Consider the following 20576-nt stretch of genomic DNA (forward strand, 5'->3'; position numbering starts at 1 on the left):
GGACCAACTTCAGAGAGTTAACATTTTTCACCTTTAATTTGTGCGGTCCGCAATGTATTTGTGCTGCTGCAGAGACCCTTTTGCTGCAGCAACCAAATTGTACGGTCCGTAATTCTTTCCACACTTAGCCAATTTTCTGGGCACAATTCGTGTAAAGTACACTCATCCCTACAGACACTCCAAATCCAGTTAGCACAAAAATAACACCTATCTACAAAAGAAGAAAAGAAGAGAAAAAGAAATATGGGTTGCCTCCCGTGAAGTGCCTGATTTAACTTCACGGCACGACGCAAATTACCATCATTGGAAATGAATCGTCGCCACAACGTGGCCATCATCAACCTTGCCTAAATAGTACTTCACCCGGCGACCATTGACTCAGAATACTTCATTATTTTTGTTCTTTAAGTCCAATGCATCAAAAGGTGTCACACCCACAATTTCAAAAGGACCACTCCATTTAGATTTCAACTTTCCGGGAAACATCCTCAACCGTGAGTTGAATAACAACACAAGATTGCCCACCTTGAACTCCTTATTCCGAATGTATTTGTCATGAAGGTACTTCATCTTCTCTTTTTACAAGGACGAACTTGTGTAGGCATGGTACCAGAACTCATCCAATTCATTCAAATGTGCAACCCTCAAGTTAGCAGCTGCATCCCAATCAAGATTCAACTTCTTTAGAGTCCACATGGCTTTGTGCTCAAGTTCCACCGAAAGATGACAAACGTTGCTGAAAACCAATCGGTATGGAGACATTCCGATAGGAGTTTTAAAAGCAATCCAATAAGACCATAATGCATCATCAAGCTTCTTTGACCAATCCGTCCGGTTAGCATTCACTATTTTGGACAAGATACTCTTTATCTACCGGTTGGAGACTTCCACTTGACCGCTAGCTTGTGGATGATAGGGAGTCGTAACTTTATGAGTGACACCATACTTGCTAAGCAAAGTGTCAAAAGCCTTGTTGCAAAAATGCGACCCCCCCATCGCTTATGATAGCCCGTGGAGTGCCAAATCTTGTGAAAATATTCGTCCTCAAGAATGCCACCACACTTCTCGCTTCATTGTTGGGTAGAGTAATGGCCTCAACCCATTTAGACACATAATAAACCGTGACCAAGATGTAGGTGTTTCCACAAGAACTCACAAAAGGACCCATGAAGTCAATACCCCACACATCAAAGATATCAATCTCCAAAATGGTATTGAGAGTCGTTTCATTCTTCTTCGAGATTTCACCAGCCCGTTGACATTCATCACATCTTTTCACCACATCACTTGAATCTTTGTAAAGAGTGGGCCAATAGAAACCACAACTTAGCACTTTGGCCGTCGTTCTTGCTGCGCCATGGTGACCACCATAAGGCGAAGAATAGCAAGCCTCAAGAAAATCACTTTGCTTTTTTTTTTCCGGTACACATCTTCTAATTACCCCATCTGTGTAGATCCGGAAAAGGTATGGCTCATCCTAATAATAGTCTTGACAATCCTATTTGAGTTTCTTTCTTTGATTTGAAGAGAACTCATCCGGGATGATTCCACACAAAAGGAAGTTTGCTAGATCCGCGAACTATGGAATCTCCTTCATTGAGATAGCCAAGAGTTGCTCATCAGGGAAGGAGTCATTGATTTCAAGGTCATCATGCGGCCTCCTCTCCTCCACCAAATGAGACAAGTGGTCCGCCACTTGATTTTCACTCCCTTTTAGATCTTGGATGTCAATATCAAAATTTTGGAATAATAGCACCCATCTCATCAACCGAGCTTTTGAATCTTTCTTGCTCATAAGATAGCAAAGTGCCGCATGATCCTTATGAACAATAACCTTTGCACCCATCAAGTGGGCAGAACTTCTCGATTGCAAACACAATGGTAAAGAGCTCTTTCTCCATAACGATGTAGTTAACTTGGGCACTATTCATGGTCTTACTAGTATAGTAGACTTGATGAAAAATCTTGTTGATGCGTTGCCCCAAAATAGCCCCAACCGCTACGCCACTAGCATCGCACATGAGCTCAAAAGGGATACTCCAATTAAGAGCGGTGATAATGGGAGTGGTTGTCAACTTGAACTTTAGCAATTCAAAGGCTCTCATGCAATCATCATTGAAGTGAAACTTCACATCTTTCTCTAAGATCTTGCACAACGGGTTCACCACTTTAGAAAAATCCTTGATGAAGTGCTGGTAAAATCCCATGTGACCTAAGAAACTCTGCCAAAGTCGGAGGTGAAAGTTTAGAAATCACCTCAATCTTTGCCTTGTCGACTTCTATGCCATTCTTTGAGATCTTGTATCCAATGACAATGCCTTCCTCGACCATGAAATGGAACTTCTCCTAATTTAGCACCAAGTTCGTTTCTTCACACCTTGCCAATACTCTATCCAAATTTGCCAAGCAATCATCAAAGGAATCCCCAACCACCGAGAAGTTATCCATGAAAACTTTAAGGTAGTCCTCTACCATGTTCGTGAAGATCGCCATCATACACCTTTGAAAAGTCGGCGGTGCATTACATAGACCAAGTGGCATACGCTTGAAGGCGAAAGTACCATAGGGACATGTAAAAGTTATTTTCTCTTGATCCTCCGGGGCAATAAGGATTTGGTTGTAGCCCGAATATCCATCTAGAAAGCAATATAAAGCACGATCGGCCAACCTATCAAGCATTTGGTCAAGGAAAGGAAGTGGAAAATAATCCTTCCTTGTGACCTTATTTATCTTACGATAGTCTATACACACTCTTCACCCGGTCACCGTTCTTGTGGGAATCAACTCATCCTTGTCATTGGTGACCACTGTCATGCCCCCCTTCTTTGGAACACATTTCACCTGAGAAGTCCACGAACTATCTCATTTTTGACCATATCTTGCATAGCCTCATTGAGTCTTCTATGGTGTTCAATAGATGGTTTGGCATCTTTCTACAAGTTAATCTTGTGCATGCAAAATGCGGGGCTTATTCCCCGAATATCTGCCAAAGTCCACCCAATAGCCTTCTTCCTCTCATAGAGCACCACCAATGTAGAATCAACCTGCACGTTAGTCAAACAAGAGGAAAGAATAACCGGTAAAGTAAAACAAGGGCCAAAACATTCATACCGAAGATGTGGAGGCAATGACTTCAACTCCAAGATAGGAGGCTCTTCAATTGAAGGCTTTGTAGGAGGAGTTTTTCTATTTTCAAGATCCAAGGAAAGTTTCCAGGGTGCATAGTTGTATGACCCCATCCCTTGCAAAGAGTTCACACATTCCATGAAGCCATCCATCTCGTCATCATCAAAGTTGAGCAAGACAACCTCTAACATATCACCCACATTAATCATGGCACTTGTGTCATCAACAATCACATTGGTCACCAAGTCCACGAAAGAACATACTTCATTGCTATTTGGTTGCCGCATAGATTTGCACACGTGGAATACCACCTTTTCATCACCCATCGGAAAGTGAGCTCTTCGGCTTCCACATCAACAAGATCCTTCCCCATAGCAAGGAAAAGTCTTCCAAGAATAATCGATACCTCATAGTCCACTTCACAATCAGGAATGACAAAATTCGCCGGAAGAATGGATTTATCAACACGAACCAATACATCTTCAATCACTCCCAACGGTCTTTTCATGGTACGATCGACCATTTGTAATCTCATAGATGTGGGTCTTGGTTGACCAATTCCCAAAGTCTTGAAAACCGAATAGGGCATCAAATTGATACTTGCCCTAAGATTACCAAGAGCTTTAACAAATTCGGCACTTCCAATGGTACATGGGATTGTGAAAGCATCGAGATCTTCCAATTTGGGAGCCATTGAATGCACAATTGCACTCACTTGATGAGTGACTTTGATAGTTTCAAAATTCATTGACCGCTTCTTTGTCACCAAATCCTTCATAAACTTTGCATAACCGGGCATTTGTTCCAAGGCTTCAACTAATGGCACATTGATTGAGAGACTCTTCATCATGTCAATGAACTTTTTGAATTGATTCTCACCTTTTTTCTTGGAAAGCCTTTGAGGATATGGAGGAGGAGGCTTAGGCAATGGTGCCTTAGCCTTTTGCACTACCGGTTCCGGTATGTCAATAACATAATCCCAAGACGGGTTCACTTCCTCTTGAGTCTCCTCCACATTAGCATAAATATCAATCTAAACTTCATCATTTGATTGCATCACATTGCTCGGGATCTCTTCTTCTTGCACAACTTGCTCATCATCCATAAGTTTCCTTTGTATTGAGGTATGTACATTCCAACCTTTTCCACTTCTTGTAGTAATGGCCATGGCATGCCCCGTGTTGTTCCCACCCTTTGGGTTCACCACCGTGTCACTTGGTAGTGCCCCCTTAGGATGATATTTTAGAGCTTGAGAGATTTGTCCCATTTGCACTTCTAATTTGCGGATTGATGTGTTGTGTGAGGCAAGTTGGGCATCGGAATCGACATTCTTCTCCATTATTTGCTTGAACATGTTCTCAATATGTCCTATTTCATTGTTGGAAGAACTAGGACCATGGGAAGGATAAGGAGGTGGGTTGCTTGGTTGTTGATACATCGGGGGCCTTTGAGAACCCGACCCCTGATTTCCTTGATTGTTATTCCAACCACCTTGATTGTTGCCTCCCCAATTGCCTTGGTTATTGTTGTTATGCCAATTCCCTTGACTATTGCTACCACTCCAATTTTCTTGATTGTTGTTGCTATTCCAATTGCTTTGATTGTTTTCACCACTCCAATTACCTTGGTTGTGAGAATTCCAACTTCCTTGATTGTTTTGAGTTCGCCATTGTTGTTGACTTGGCCCTTGGAAATTGTTTCTTTGCCCTTGAAAGTTATTCACATATTGGACCTCTTCTTCTTGGTCATTATAAGAGTCATCTTGATCAAACCCACTATCTTCTTGCACAAAATTGTCCACTCTTTGTTCCACTTATGGACCCTTTATTTTCCGTTTGTTCACCATCATGTTTTTTCCCTCCATTGCATTGACTTGCCTTGGCTTTTGCACTTGTTGAAGTTGAGCCTTTGCCAGTTGGTTCATAGTGGTGGTCAATTCGGCTACGGCTTGACCATGGTCATGCAACTCTTTGTGTAGGTGACTTACATTGGGATCACCTTGTGAAACGTTAGCCCGGGATTGCCATACCGATGAAGTATCCGCCATTTCATCCAAAATATCACACGCCTCTGCATAAGGCGTAGTCATGAAGTTTCCACCGGCAAGTTGATTCACTACACATTGGTTGGTTGTGTTGATCCCCCGATAGAAAGTTTTTTGAATCATGTTCTCTTTCATATCGTTGTTGGGACACTCTTTAATTATTGTTCTATATCGTTCCCATATCTCGTGTAGTGGTTCATTGAGTTCTTGCTTTAATGCTAGAATTTCATCTTGAAGTATAGCCATGTGCCCGAGATAGAAGTACTTAGAAATAATTTTTTTCGCCAATTTATCCCAAGTATGAATGGAATGGTTTGACAAACTTTCCAACCAATATAAAGCTTTCCCCCGTAGAGAGAAGGGAAAAAGCCTTAGTCTCAAAGCATCCTCAGAGACATTTGTTTGTTTACTGCCCCAACACGTATTTACGAACACTTTCAAATGTTTGTATGCATTTTGACCCGGAGCATCGGTGAAGAACCCTTGTTACTCAAGCAAGGTAAGCATCACGTTGGTTATTTGAAAGTTGCCCGCCCTAATACGGGGATGGACTATTGCACTTGCATATCCTTCATTCAGAAACACTCGGTACAGAGCCGCTCGTGGTGGAGGTGGGGGCGGAGCGAGCACATTGTCCTGAGGCACTCGGCCTCGTCTAATGGCTTGAGGTTCAAGAGGAACCTCATCCATTTGATCATCCTCAACGTCCACATCTCCCAAAGTAATGTTTTCGAGCTCATTGTTTACCATGGTTGCCCCTATAATTTCTCAACACGTTAGTAACATGGAAGAAAAGAAGATATTCCAAAAACACACTCAAATATATAGCTAACACCATTTTTAAGTCCTCGGCAATGACGCCAAAAATTGACCTCGTCCCAATCATACCTCAAAACAAGGATATGAAACTGTCGATTGCAATAATAGTAACCCAACAAAGAGTCGGGATCGAATCCACATGGAGTTTATATAGGAGTTAGGAGTATATATTCTAGTACGTGAGTTTGAACTATCTTAATTTACACTTCCACAAATTGGTTTTGTTTTTATTTCTATTTTTAAAACTAAGATTGCAAAGTTAAGAAATAAAACTAAGATAATTGTTTTTGTTGTTTTTCAAGTTTGTAAAAAGCCTAGGGATATGACCATCACCTAGGTATTTGCCTAATAAGGTATAAACCTTAATACTTATTTTGTTGACCAGGGTGTATTATAGCTATCAACTCTCAATTACCCACTCAATACCTCTCGATCAGAGAGTGGTTTTGTCCAATTTGGCTTTATCAAGACCAAATGGGTATTGCACAAAACGGTTGATAAAAGGTCAAGTAGGGTTATTACTATCTCTAGGTTGAACCCTTTAATTGGGTTAATCAATCTCTCGATTGACCCAATTTCTTGTTAGCCAAGTTTTCCTAGACTAAGTCTCTCTTTCTTAAGTAGAGACCAAGTCAAATAGGCATGAACTAATATTTGTAACCATTAATTCCAAAAATTAAAGCATGAATAAGGATAAATAATAAACACCCAAACATAAACAAGCACTAAATTAGATACCCATAAGGTTTACACACTAGGGTTGGGTCACAACCCTAGTAAAAATCTAGCTACTCATGCTTGAAATTGAAGAAATAGAAGAAGAAATACTAATTAAACTCATATTGTAAAGTCAAAAATGATAAAATCTATGTTAAAGTATCCCAAAATATAGAAAACTACTAAAAGAAGCAAAGAAAAACAACTACAAGACTTGCTGATGTCAAAAATTAACCTAATTGTGTGAAACTCGTCTATTTATACAAGGCTAGAAATTTTGGAAAAATATGCCTCTCGGGAGGTTCTGCGGCCGCACAATTCCATGTGCGGTCCGTAGAAGTATTTATCTTGCAGGAGCTGGGATTCTACGGCTGCACAATTCTCCACTGTGGTCGCGAGGCATTGTTTCTGCGGTCCGCAGATTTCTCACTGCGGCCGCAACCTGGTCTTCTGCGGTCCGCTTTTTTACTTCTGCGACCACACAATTCTTGTGCGGTCCGCATTCTTGAGGGACTTGGACTTTGGAAATTTGCACACCCTCTGAAGTTCATCTCCAGTTCTTCATTTACGGCCGCACAATTTCTGTGCAGTCTACAGTTTGCTAGGAAATCCTGTTGGGATTCGCTTCATTGTTTGTGGCCGCAGATGGAATTCTGCGGTCCACACTTTGCAAGCTATTGTGCCTTTTGTTGCCTTGTGTTTTGATTACTTCTTTTTGAGTCGGATTTCATCTCGGGAGTCCAACTTCCAACATTCCTACAATTTTGCATATTTCATCAGTTTCGGGAATACAATTAAATGCTTTTAGATTAAAAACAAAAACTAAAAGGCGCTAACAAGTAGTCAAAATCCCCACTTATCAAGCGCCCCTGTTGTTTTCCTCTATTTGTTATGCTGTTACTTTTCTGTACTTTCTCGTTGATCATTTCTCAGTCACTTCATTCTATTATTATATTTTTCTGCCTCATTTCCTTTTATTCCAGTAGGGCCCTGACCTTACCTCGTCACTACTTTACCGAGGTTAGGCTTGGCACTTACTGGGTACCGTTGTGGTCTACTCATACTACACTTCTGCACATCTTTTTGGGAAGATCCAGGTCCTTCCTACTAGACTAGATACCAGTGAGCTGGACTGTACATGGAGACTTCAAGGTATATCTGCCAGCGTCCACAGACCTCGAAGTCCCCCTCTATCCTTATTAATTTCAACTCAAGCTTTAAATCTTGGAACTAAGTATTCCAATTCATTCTGAAACCTTTCCGACAAGTCACATAATTATAATTGAACACAGGATAAGCAGTAAATGGGGAGGGGGGACGGGGCTGTAATACTCAAAATAACCGGTCGGGTAGTTACATTCTCCCCCTCTTAAACAAACGTTTGTTCTCGAATGGGTTTATAATTATACCCGGAGTCTCAAATAGGTGGGGATATTTGCTCCGCATCTTCCGCTCAGTCTCCCAAGTATCTTCTCCGAATGGCTACCCTCTCCACTGTACTTTCACCGAAGCTATGTTCTTTGATCTTAACTTTCGAATCTGCCGGTCTAAAATGGCCATCGGCTCCACATCATAAGTCAAATTTCCATCCAACTGCACTGAACTGAAATCTAAAACATGAGACGGATCTCCGACTTACTTCCGGAGCATAGATACATGAAACACTGGATGAACACCCGATAGACTACGCGGAAATGCAAATTCATAAGCCACCTCTCCAATCCTTTTAAGCATTTCAAAAGGCCCAATATACCTATGACTACACTTGCCCTTTTTTCTCGAATCTCATAACACCCATCATAGGTGAAACTCAGAGTAGTACTTTCTCTCCTACCATGTAAGCAACATCGCGAACCCTCCGGTCGGCATAACTCTTCTGTCTAGACTGCGCCATGCGAAGTCATTCTTGAATCAATTTAACCTTCTCCAAAGCATCCTGAACTAAATCAGTACCCAATAACCTAGCCTCACCCAGCTCAAACCAACCCACCGGAGACCGACACCGTCTCCCATATAAAGCCTCATACGAAGCCATCTGAATGCTCGATTGGTAGCTATTATTTTAGGCAAACTCTGCAAGCGGCAGAAACAGATCCCAAGAACCCCCAAAATCTATAACACAAGCGCGTAGCATATATTCCAATATCTAAATAGTGCGCTCGAACTGTCCGTCCGTCTGAGGGTGAAATGTTGTACTTAACTGTACCTGTGTACCTAATCCTCGTTGCACTGCTCCAAAACTGTGATGTAAACTACGTGCCCCAATCTGAAATAATGGACACTGGCACACCGTGAAGGCGAACAATCTCGTGGATATAAATCTCAACCAACCGCTCCGAAGAGTAAGTAGTCCCAACTGGAATAAAATGCGCGAACTTGGTCAACCGATCCATAATTATCCAAACAACATCAAACTTATTCAATGTCCATGGGAGTCCAACTACGAAGTCCATGGTAATACGCTCCTATTTCCACTTTAGAATTTCAAGTCTCTGAAGTAATCCGGCTCTAATGCTCGTACTTCACCTGTTGATAATTTAAAAATCGGGCTACAAACCCAATTATATCTTTTTTCATCCTTCTCCACTAATAATGCTGCCACAAGTCCTGGTACATCTTAGCGGCACCCGGATGAATGGAATACCGCGAACTATGGGCTTCTTCAAGAATCAACTCACGCAGCCCATCGACTCTGCATCCTCAACATCCCATCATTTCCAATAGTAACATCTTTGGCATCGCCGTACTGAACTGTGTCCTTCAGGACAAGCAAATGGGGATCATCATACTGGCGTTCTCTGATGCAGTCGTATAAGGAATACCGAGAAACCACACAAGCTAGAACCCGACTGGGCTCCAAAATATCTAATCTTACAAACTGGTTAGCCAAGGCCTGAACATCAACTGCAAGAGGCCTCTCACTAACATGAATGAATACAAGGTTACCCATACTCACCACCTTTCTACTCAAGGCATCGGCCACCATATTGGCCTTCCGGGGTGAATAATAGTAATATCATTATTCTTTAGCAACTCCAACCATCTCCGCTTCCTCAAATTTAGATCCTTTTGTTTGAATAAGTGTTGAAGACTCCGATGATCCGTAAATACTTCACAGGACACACCGTAGAGATAGTGCCTCCAAATCATTAATGCATGAACGATGACTGCCAATTCTAAATTATGAACATGGTAGTTCTTCTCATGTGGCTTCAATTGGCGCGAAGCATAAGCAATCACTCTACCCTCCTGCATTAAAATACACCCAATACCGATCCGAGAAGCATCACAATACACTGTATAAAAGCCTGCAGCTAAAGGCAAAACTAGAACTGGAGCTATGGTCAAGGCAGTCTTGAGCTTCTGAAAGCTCTCTTCATACTCATCTGACCACCTGAATGGAGCACCTTTCTGGGTTAATTTAGTCATGGGCGATGCAATAGACGAGAAACCCTCCACAAAGCGACAATAATAACCGGCCAAGCCGAGAAAACTCCGAATCTCAGTAGCTGAAGATGGCATGGGCCAACTCTAAACTGCTTCTATCTTCTTCGGATCCACCTTAATTCCCTCACCGGACACTATGTGTCTCAAGAATGCCATCGAACTAAGCCAGAACTCACACTTAGAGAATTTGGCATAAAGTTTCTCCTCCCTCAGCCTCTGTAATACAATACTCAAGTGATGTGCATGTTCCTCATGGCTACGTGAGTATACGAGGATATCATCAATAAATACTACAACAAACAAATCAAGATACGGCTGAAATACACTATTCATCAAGTGCATAAATGCTGCTGGGGCGTTGGTCAACCCAAAAGGCATCACGAGAAATTCACAGTGACCATAACGGGTCCTGAATGCCATCTTTAGAATATCCGAATCTCGAATCTTCAACTGATGATACCCATACCTCAAATCGATCTTAGAGAACACCCTCGTTCCCTGAAGCTAGTCAAATAAATCGTCAAATCGTGGCAATGGATACTTGTTCTTGATTGTAACTTTGTTTAACTGCCTGTAGTCGATGCACATATGCATAGTACTATCTTTCTTTTTCACAAATAGAACTGGTACACCCCAAGGCGACACACTAGGCCTAATAAACCCCTTATCAAGAAGTTCCTAAAGTTGCTCTTTCAATTCTTTCAATTTAGCTGGTGCCATGCGATACGGAGGAATAAAAATAGGCTGAGTGCCCAACACCAAGTCAATACCAAAATCAATATCCCTGTCGGGTGGCATACCCGATAGGTCTGCAGGAAACACATCCGGAAAGTCTCGCACTACCGGTACAGAATCAATAGTTGGAGTGTATACATCAATATCTCTCACAAAGGACAAATATGACAAACACCCCTTCCCAACCATTCGTTGGGCCTTCAAATAAGAAATTACTCTGCTGGGAACATAATCAAGAGGACCTCTCCACTCGACCTTCGGCAATCCCGATAGCGCCAACATCACGGGTTTTGCGTGACAGTCTAGAATAGCATGACATGGAGACAACCAATTCATAGCCAAGGTTACATTGAAATCAACCATACTAAGAATTAAGAGATCAACTTTAGTCTCCAGTCCCCCAATAGTTACCACACACAACCGATACACACGGTCCACAAGAATAGTATCGCCCACTAGTATCGATACACGAACAGGTGAAACTAAGGACTCACAGGGCATATCCATATAATGAGCAAAATATGATGATACATACGAATATGTGGAACCAGGGTCTAATAATATAGAAGTTTCCTTGTGGCATACTGAGACAATACATGTGATTACTGCATCTAAAATAATGGCATCTGGCCTGGCAGGGATAACATAGAATCGGGCTTGACCACCACTTGATCGGCCTCCCCTTCTTGGGCGACCCCTAGCTGATTATGCCCCACCCCGAGCCGACTGGGCGGGTGGTGAAGCAACTGGTGCTGAAGTCGTAGTCTGACTCCTCTACTGAGCTGAACCTCCCCTAAGGTGGGGGCAATATCTCTTTATGTGACCTAAATCTCCACATTCAAAACAACCATTCTCTGAAAATGTTGGCAAGTACTGAGGTGGACCCCGAGAACCAGAATAACTATCAGAAGAACCTGGTACAGATGAACCCTGAACTGATGGTGCATGAGATGAGCTCTGAGCTAGAAGTGCACTGAGAGAAGACTGACTCGATCGAGCACTGCGTGAACCATGGCTAGCTGATGCGCCACGATGAGCTGGACAAGCCATCTGAGCGGGCCTATAAGGTCAACCCCTGCTGTGATAGGACTTTCCCCTAGAAGGAACACCACTGGAATTACCCGGACCACGAGACCTCTTGGCCTCTCTCTCCTCACGCTCCTGAGTACGGACCGTTTCTAGCCGTTGAGCACTATCAACTACCTTGTCGAATTTAGCAACTGCTATATTTCCTAGAGTTATAACAAAATGAAATTGATGGTTGAGGTCATTAATGAATCTCCTGATCTTCTCCCTCTCAGTAGGAAGCAACCAAACTGCATGACGAGCCAATTCTGAAAATCGCATCTCATACTGGGTCACAGACAGATCTCCATGACGTAAATACTCAAATTTCCTACACAGTTCCTCTCTGCGGGTCTGTGGCACAAACTTCTCCCAAAATAATACGAAGAACTCATGCCATGAAAGTGGTGCTGCACCAACTGGTTTGCTCATCCCATAAGTTTCCAACCATCTGAAGGCTGCTCCAGTCGGCTGGAAAGTAGTAAATGAGACTCCACTGGTCTCCAGAATACCCGCTGTACGTAAAATCTGTTGGCATCTGTCCAAGAAATCCTGAGCATCCTCTGACTCAGTTCCACTGAAAGTTTGAGGATGGAGTCTCCCAAACCTCTCTAATCTCTTCTGCTCCTCGTCATTCATAATAGGACCCACCTGGGCCTGAGCAACTGCAACCGGCTGGACTGGTAGTGCCTCCGGTATCTGAAGTCCCTGTACTTCCTACTCTGGAGTATGGGCGACAGGGGTATGAGTACCTCCCCTGGCCTGAGAAGTGGCTGGTGGATCACCTGAGCAAGTCCAGTGCAAACAGTCAATATCTGGGCTAAAGGCTCCTGAAGGCTTGGAATCACAATAGGCACAGCTGGTGCCTGAGTTAGTCTCACCGGCACGATTATATCTGGAACCTGCTTCTGAGCATGAGCAACTAGTGGTTCTACAGGTGCCGCTCCAACTGCTATGCGAGCTATACCTCGATCTCTACCACGGCCCCGGCTTCTTCCACGGTACCGACCTCTCGTGGTCCTAACTAGTGGCACTGGTGGTTGACCGTCCGATCCGATAGTACGTGTCCTCACCATCTGTGAGAGAATAGAATAACAGAAATTTAGTTTCCGGAATAAAAGAAATGGCACGACAGAATACAAGAAGGTGAAATTTTCCAAAGGGTTCGGCAAACTCTCGAAGATAAGTACAGACGTCTCCGTACCGATCCGCAAGACTCTACTAAACCTGCCCATGACTCGTGAGACCTATGTAACCTAGGCTCTAATACCAACTTGTCACGACCCAAAATCACACCTGTCATGATGGCGCCTATCTTAATACTAGGCAAGCCGATAACCTCAATAAACCACAAATTTCCTTAAGTTCGAAAAACCTATTATTTAAATTCAATAGAAAATATCGCAAATACTGATATAAATACACTCCCAAAACTCGGTGTCACTGAGTACATGGGCATCTAAATGATAACATAGTTGGATTGATACAAACATAGTCTAGAGATGTAGAACAATACAAATAACTGAAATGAAAGAGAGTCAAGGTCTGCGGACGCCAAGCAGCTACCTCAATAGTCTCCTATAGATGAAACTCCGAAATCTAGCAACCGCCGTATCCGGAAGTACCTGGTTCTGCACACGAAGTTCAGAGTGTAGTATGAGTACAACCGACCCCATGTACTAAATAAGTAACAAGACTAACCTTTGGGCTGAAAGTAGTGACGAGCTCAACAGGTACAGTCCGGTATAGAAATAACATTTCAGAAATGTAGGCATGCTTTCAAGTTCAACAGTTAAACTCAGTACAAGTAAAATAGATTGATTCCGAATGATATGCGGAATATGACATCTCTATATCTACATGCCAATGTACATGCTGTATCTGATGCACCTCAGTGGAAACCTCGTGTACGTAAAATCTCAAGTTACTCAATCACTCAGTACTCTATACGGCCAATACAACCCAGGGAATATCCATCCCATATATATATATATATATATATATATATATATATATATATATATATATATATATATATATATATATATATATATATATATATATATATATACACACACACACATCAACCGACAATCAGTCACTCAGTACTATATAAGGCCAATCCAGCCAGGGGAAGATCCATCCCCAAATATAAATGATTCGGACAAGATCCATGTACGTGGAAGATCCATCTCTCAATATAAATGCTTCGGGCACGATCCATGCCCAGGGAAGATCCATCCCTCAATATAAAATCAGCCACGCTCACTGTTGGGGGGTGCAGACTCCGGAGGGGCTCCTTTAGCCCAAGCGCTATAATGGCCAGATCCAGGCATAAATAAATCAAACATACTGCGGCGTGCAGCCCGAACCCATAAATATTACTCAAAATCTCCAGTCTCTCGGGTTCTCAATGACATGAAAATCAACCCGACATGATGATATGATGTATCAATGAATGACAACAGAGACTGCGATATGATATGCAAATGATAGATGTGAGTGAGTTCAAAATTTCTAAATTTAAACAAGTGATTCAATAGCAATAAGACCTTTGTGGGTCCCAAAAATATCGGTACGTAGCCTAAACCTGATCTTTAACATGAGTCTCAGCTCAATTTCCTGACACGTGGAGGATATGTGGATAATGACATGATTATTTGATTATGCAACTCCACGAAATCAATTAAGTCATAATTTCTATAGTGCACGCCCATCACCTAGCATGTGCGTTACCTCCAAACAATTCATATAACACGAAATTCAGGCATTTATACCCTAAAAAACCAAGTTTAGAAGTGTTACTTACCTCAAACCGTGCAAGTTCTTTGTTCCAATATGCCTTTGCCTTGCGAATCGGACTACGAACACCTCGTATCTAGTCACAATTAATTCGATACAGTCAACACGAATTATAGGAATCAATTCCATATGAAGATACTAAATTTCCGAACTAAAATCTGAAATTCAACTCAAAAACCATTAGTGGGGCCCACATCTCGGAACCCGACAAAAGTTACAAAATATGAACGCCCATTCAACCACGAGTTCAACCACAGTAATTTTACCAAATTCCGACATCAACTCAACCTTCAAACCCTCAAATCCTATTTTCAAATCACTAGGCCCAAATCCTCGAATTTCACCTCAAAAACACGTAATCAAGTCGAAATACTCAATGATAATTCAATATTATTAACTAACAATGATCATAAGTGACTTACCTCAAGATTTCCTGTGAATTCTCGCTCAAAAATCGCCTCAACCAGTGTTTGAAAGGTCCAAAATGAAAAAATCCCGCAACCCCTTTGATTATATTCAGTCCAGGGCTTTTTGCATCTGCGACTCACTTGGCCGCATCTGCGGTCACACAGATGCGAGGGCTTCAATGCTTCTGCGGCTCAGCGCACTTCTGCGGATAGCAGTCCGCTTCTGCGGACTCTCTTCTGCGAGGTTTCGTTCGCTTTTGTGGACCTCACGCTTCTGCGATGCCAAGCTCGCTCTGCGAGCTCGCACCTGCGAGAAAATGTCTACAGGTGTGATTGCACCAGAAGGCAAAATTTTCCGATTTCCTCTAAGTTCAAAATTTGATCCGTTAACCATCTGAAACTCACTCGAGGCCCCCGGGCCTCAACCAATTATACCGACAAGTCCTAAAACATCATACGAACTTAGTCGAGGCCTCAAATCACATCAAACAATGCTAAAAACACGAATCATACCCCAATTCAAGCTTAATGAAACTAAGAAATTCCAACTTCTATATTCGATGCCGAAACCTATTAAATCAAGTCCGATTCACCTCAAATATTGCACACAAGTCATTAATGACATAACGGGCCTATGAAATTTTTCAGAACTGGATTCCGACCCTAATATCAAAAGGTCAACTCCTCGGTCAAACTTCCAAACTTAAAATTTCCTATTTTTGCCATTTCAAGCTAATTTAACTACGGACTTTCAAATAATTTTCCGGACACACTCTTAAGTCCAAAATTATCATACAGAGCTATTGGAATCATCAAACTCTATTCCGAGGTCATTTACACATAAGCTAATATCCGGTAAACCATTTCAACTTAAGCTTTAAATCTTGGAACTAAGTGTTCCAATTCATTCTGAAAACTCCCCGACAAGTCACATAATTATAATTGAACACAGGATAAGCTGTAAATGGGGGGACGGGGCTATAATATTCAAAATGACTGGCCAGTTCGTTACAATTCTGTTTGATTACCAATTGTTTCTTCTCAACTAAAATTAAGTATAATCACATGTACGATTTTAATGGTTACTTTTGTACAATGCATTAACTGTGTATGGGGTTTTAATTTAGGATTACTTTTATGATTTAATTTCTGGATTTTTTTGTTGATAGTAATCTTAGTTGAATCATTTTTATTTTTTTATTTGAGCCAAAATGGTTTCCTAGGTTATACTTTCATCAGTGCACTAGTTTTGTAGGTTTTACTTTTACGATTAGTGTTTAAGGTTTTTTTTTTGTGTTTTTATGAAAATTCTATATATTCTTCAGTCATTGTTGGAGACGTTTGAAATTTTTAAGAATTTGGAGACTCGAAAAGATGATGTTATTAAAGTCTGAAGTTTATAATACTTCAAAGATAATTTAATTCTAGGAGCTGAAGTTTTGTTTTGTGTTTTGTAAAAGTAAAGTACGTTTTGTCTGCAGTTTTTGTTTTGTTTTTAATGAAATTCAGCATTATTGGAGTTGAAGTTGTGTTCTGTATTTGTAAAACTACAACATGTTTTGGCTGAAGTTTTTGTTCTATAATTGCTGAACTTCAGTATTCTTAGAGCTGAAATTTTATTCTGTATTTGCCGAACTTCAGCATTCTTAGAGCTGAAGTTTTGTTATGTATTTCTCTAAAGTTAGAGGACTTTAAAATATAACTTAAGCCAAATTGTGCTGAAGTTTTTAATGATTATTTTGATAATGTTCTGAAGTTATATTTTTTCACCTGTAATATTTTTGAACATATGGCATCTGGGAAATCCAAAGCACCTATAGCACCTAGAATACGATTTGAAGGGTTTAATTGTATCTTTCTTGACTCCTGCATAACAGCAGAAGCTGAATAATGGTACATTTTGGTATATCATGGCTATGGAGAAATTCCATTGCAACATGAAGTTGATTCATTGTTTGATTCTTTCTCGCGTATTCACCAATGATTGAGATTCCATTAGTTTCAAGATTTTTGGTCGTGATGTGTCGTTCAAGCCAGAAGACTTTCACATTATGTGAAGCTTGAGGATCACAATACATAATATTGAAAAACCAATTAAACGAGAGAGTAAGATTCTTAAATGCTATTTTGGGAAGTCTAAGGGTGTGACCTTGAAGGACATTCAAGAGTATATGATACGGAATCAAATTAAAAAGGATGATGTGAATTTCAAACATGTATACGAGAGTGATGAAGATGTTGTGAAGCTTATGGAAATTCTTATTGTGGTATCTATTTTGTTTGGAAAAAAGCATGAATCAACTGTGTTAGGGGAGTATGCAGCTATTGTTAAAGACGATGAGGCTTGTCTTAATTATCCTTGGGGTAATGCACTTTATGAAAAGCTTATTACCTCAATGAAACATGCTTTGGACAAACGGACAAAACCAATGCAACTGAGTATACAGATTTTCATATCCATTATGTGTTTGGTTATATGAGCGCTTCCCAGATGTATTTAAAAGATGACGACTACCTTGATGTCCCTCAGATTCCAAGGATGTTACGTTATCCATCTTTGGGAGAGCCTAAATATAACGATCCGGTCGGTCATTTCGAGAGTTGTAGCCCCGTTCCCCTACTTACTACTCCATTTGTGCTTTATAGCTATTATATAACTCATCGGGTTAGTTGGTTCGGGTCCGGAGAGATTTCGAAATGAATTGAGACACTTAGTCTCATAATGGAAAGCTTAAGTTGGAAAAGTTGACCGGATATTGACTTATGTGTAAGCGACCTTGAATTTGAATTTTGATGGTTCCGTTAGCTCCGTTAGGTGATTTTGGACTTAGGGGCACATCCGGATTGTGATTTGGAGGTCTGTAGTAGAATTAGGCTTGAAATGGCGAAAGTTGGAATTTTAGAAAGTTTGACCGGGAGTAGACTTTTTGATATCGTGGTCGGATTGGATTTCCGGAAGTGGGAGTATGTTCGTGGTATCATTTGTGACTTGTGTGCAAAGTTTAAGGTCAATCGAATGTGATTTGATAAGTTTCGGCGTCGTTTGTAGAATTTGGAAATTTCAAAGTTCATTAGGCTTGAATTGGGGTGCGATTCATGTTTTTGATGTTGTTTGAGGTGATTTAAAGGCTTGACTAAGTTCGTATGATGTTTTAAGACTTGTTGGTATGTTTGGTTGAGGTCCCGGGGGGGCCTCGGGTTGATTTCGGGTGGCTAACGGACCAAGGTTTGAAGTTGAAGAATTGCTGAAGATACGCAACTACTGGTGTAATCGCACCTACTGATTGGGAACCACATATGCGAGCTCGCAGAAGTGAGGAAGGGGACGCAGAAGCGGTCAAAAAGGAGGCTGGCAGAGGTCACAGGTGCGAGGTCCTTTCCGCACCTGCGTGTTCGCAGATGCGGGTGTTGGATCGCAGAAGCGCATGGGCTCTTGGTGAGGCAATTTCGCAGAAGCGGATGGCCCTTCGCAGGAGAGCGTGTCCGCAAAAGTGGACTGGGCATCACAAAAGCAAAGGCATACTGGGTAAGTGAATTCCATAAATGCGGAGATTTCACCACAAGAGCAGGACCGCAGAAGCGGATTTTGGGACCGCAGGTGCGGTTTGACTAGGCAGAACATATAAACATAAGGGTCCACGATTTTCTTCATTTTCTAACATTTTGAGCTCGGATTGTGGAGGTTTTTGTGAGGATTTTTAAGGGAATTCTTGAGGTAAGTTCCTTGTGTTCATTTTTTTTCAATAATTATGTTTCCCCATTGATTTTCCACCTAGATGGTGTATTTTTGAGGTGTAATTTGGGGGTTTGAGGCTAGGGATTTGGAGAGTTGATTTTGGGGATTTGAATGACCAATTGGTGTCGGATTTTGATGAATTTGGTATGACTAGACTCGTGAGTGAATGAGCTTTCAGGTTTTGTGACTTTTGTTGGATTTTGAGATGTGGGCCCAGGGGAGGGGGGAGGGTTTGAGCCGATTTCGGATTTTTGAGTTATAACTTCGTAATTTCTTGTAGAATTGATTCCTTTAGTCCGTATTTATTATATTGTATACTTGTGGCTAGATTTGGGTCATTTGGAGGCCGACTTGCGAGGCAAAGACGTATTGGAGTAGGGATTTGTTCGGATTGAGGTAAGTAACACTTCTAAACTTGGTTCTCAGGGTTCAAAACCCCGAACTTATGTGTTATGTGATTGGTATTAAGGTGACACACATGCCAAGTGACGGGTGCGGGCGTGCACCGTGAGAATTGTGACCTAGTCGATTCCATGGCACTGTCTAGTGGTTCTATCTTGTTGATATTCGTGTTTTCATAATGTGATAAAGTAATTGAGCTATCACTCATGCTAGATATCATGTTTAGGCTTTATGTCGGTACTGTTGGGACCCATAATGGTCGTTTTTTGTTGTTGTCTTATTGATTTCATTGATATTTCGTACTCAGTCATATTCATTCATTTCATATCATATCTCAGTCTCTGTTGTTATTTATTAATACATAATATCATTATTTTCGGGCTAGTATCATGACACTGTGAGCCCGTGAGAGAGAGACTGCAGAGATTGATGACTGAGTGAGGCCGAGGGACTGATTATGAGTGGCATTTATGGGATCGGGCTGCACGCCGCAACAGTTATACTGATTTATGATAGCGCTTGGGCTGAAGGAGCCCCTCCGGAGTCTGCACACACCCCTAGTGAGCGCCGTTGATTATATTAAGGGATGGATCTTCCCTAGACATGGATCTTGTCTGAAGCATAATATACTTGGAGATGGATCTTTTCCACGGGCTGGATTGGCCTTACTCGGTACTGGGTGACGGATGGTCAGTGATGTATATATTCCGGGATGGATCTTCCCTGGGCCGTATGGGCCATATACAGTATTGAGTGATTGAGCATTTGAGAGTGGGAGCACATGAGGTTGTCAGCATGGTGCATCATATACAACCTGTGCATTGAGCAGAGAAGTTATATTCTTCATATCATTTAGATTTTATCCATTTTTACTGTTTTGAGATATCTATCGAATTCGAAAGCATGTCTACCTTTCTGCACTGTTATTTTTTGTATTGAACTGTGCCGGTTGAGTTCGTCACTACTTTCAGTCCACCGTTTGGATTTGTTACTTATTGAGTTGGTTGTACTCACCCTGCACCTCGTGTGCATATCCAGGTGCTTCCGATTATGGCAGCTGCCGAGCGAGGAGTCGAGATCTCGGAGACTATCAAGGTTGATGCATAGAGTTCGCAGGCCTTGACCCCCCTTCATTATCTTTATTTTTATTTCAGTTCTTATTCCTCATACATTGGAGTAGGCTGTATCCTGGTATAAATGCTCATGTACTTCATGACACCCCAATTTTTGGGAGAGATTTGTATTGTGTTGTGGTTTTATTTCATTTTTTAATTGG

This window comes from Nicotiana tomentosiformis, chromosome 1 (genome assembly GCF_000390325.3).
Source record: "Nicotiana tomentosiformis chromosome 1, ASM39032v3, whole genome shotgun sequence".
Taxonomy (NCBI): domain Eukaryota; kingdom Viridiplantae; phylum Streptophyta; class Magnoliopsida; order Solanales; family Solanaceae; genus Nicotiana; species Nicotiana tomentosiformis.